We start from the raw sequence: 2,109 nt of genomic DNA on the forward strand, positions 1-2,109 counted from the left end.
TTTTTTTGTCTTTTTTTTTTTTTCCCTTTTTGTGGAGAACAGGGTCTCGCTGTATTACCCAGGCAGGTCTCGAACTCCTGGCCTCAAGCTATCCTTCCGCCTCTGCCTCCCTTGAGAGCTGGGATTATAGGCGTGAGCCACCGTGCCCGGCTAATTTTTTTTTTGTATTTTTCAGTAGAGACAGGGTTTCACCGTGTTAACCAGGATGGTCTCGATCTCCTGACCTCGTGATCCGCCTGCCTCGGCCTCCCAAAGTGCTGGGATTACAGGCGTGAGCCACCGTGCCTGGCCTAATTCATTTTCAGTAGAGACGGGGTTTCACCATATTGGTCAGGCTGGTCTCAAACTCCTGACCTCAAATGCCTGCTTCAGCCTTCTAAAGTGCTGGGATTACAGGCAAGAGCCACAGCGCGACCAACAGGCCACCTCTCTTGGCGATGAGGACAGCCTCCCCTATGGCCCTCATGCCCCAGGACCCAGTTGGAGGCAGAGCCAGATGAGTAATGAGGGTAGAAAAGGAGTAACGCATGCCCACTGGCCAGGCAGACAAACTGAGTCTAGAGACCACCCACACAAGCAACCTTTTGTTGCATTCGCCTTTATTTTTTATTTTTATTTTTTGAGACTGGAGTCTCACTCTGTCTCCCAGGCTGGAGTGCAGTGGCACAATCTCAGCTCACTGCAACCTCTCCCTCCTGGGTTCAAGTGATTCTCATGTCTCAGCCTCCTGAGTAGCTGGGATTACAGGTGCACACCACCACACCCGGTTAATTTTTGTATTTTTGGTACAGACGGGGTTTCACCATTTCAGCCAGGCTGGTCTTGAACTCCTGACCTCAAGTGAGCTGCCTGCCTCGGCCTCCCAAAGTGCTGGGATTACACGCATGAGCCACCACACCCAGCCCGGCATTCACCTTTAATACCGAGTATCCATTCTATATTAGGCTATGTCAGCAGGCTCAGCATAGGCAATGTCCCTGACCTTAAGGGTCTATGGTCCACTCCATCATTCTGGTAGATTCAGAGTCTACAATAAAAGAATAAAGTCTAGGGGTGGGGCACTTCCTGAAGTCTTTGCACTGGGGGAAGGGAGTACCACGCAGAGGGCATAGCAGGTACAAAGGCCCAGAGGTAGGATTAGTCCTGCAACTGGGAGGCCAAGGATCAGAGAGAGTGAGAGGAAGGTCAGGGAAAGGAGGGTGTGAGCTCCATCCAGACAGAGGTGGGGAGCTGGAGGGGTGCATGCAGAGGCTGTAGGTCAGATCCAGAAGTCCTAAGGATCCCTTGTGAGTATTGGTGGGGTGGGTCCATCTCTCCTCCCTCACACCCCCTTCCCAGCCAGTCTTAATAGTGGCCCATTAAGCCCTAACAGCCATGATAGTGGTAACAAGCAAGTAATAATTATAGCCGGCATTCCTGCCTCATCAGCCCAGTCCCTGGAGTTGGGCACCCTCGCCCAGGACATCACAGCCCTGGCAGACCTGGGATTAAAACGTAGGCGGCAGAAAGAAGGGGCTACGCAGGGGCCTGGACTCCCAGGTTCTAGGGTTCTAAGGGTGGATGACAGCTCAGGCCTAGTCACAACCCTGGCCCTGCTGTGACTCCTAGCTAACTCTCGGGGGATGGTCACTCCACCTCTCTGAGCCCAGTTTCCCATCTGTAAAGGCAGTAAGTCGGACTCCTGACTCTACAACAGCACTCAGTGAAAATGATCAGGATCCAAGCGCTTCCAGCAACTTCTGGCGACCCTCCTCTCCCCTCCCCGTCTCTCCCTGAGCAATCACACGCGGGGTGGAGGGAGGGAGGGAAGAAGGGAGGGTGGGGAACGCAGACCTGCCCCACACCCCCGGCGAGCCCCCGGACACAGCCCCACTAGGCCTCCAGCCCCGAGTCCGCACAAAGCCTCTCCAGAAGGCGCGCTAGGGGAGGCGCTGGCGACACAGCAGAGCAGGAGGCGCCAAGGAGTTACTTATCCATGCGGGACCCCATCCCCCTCCAGTCCCCGAAGGCCGGCACCGCCCCGCCCCCCGCCCGGCCGGGGCCCCACGCGCGGACACGGGGCGGGGCTTCGGGGCGGGCAGGCGCCTGGTGGCCCGGGCCCATCACGCC

The sequence above is a fragment of the Rhinopithecus bieti genome, unplaced genomic scaffold (genome assembly GCF_001698545.2).
Source record: "Rhinopithecus bieti isolate Rb0 unplaced genomic scaffold, ASM169854v2 scaffold_9899, whole genome shotgun sequence".
Lineage (NCBI taxonomy): Eukaryota > Metazoa > Chordata > Mammalia > Primates > Cercopithecidae > Rhinopithecus > Rhinopithecus bieti.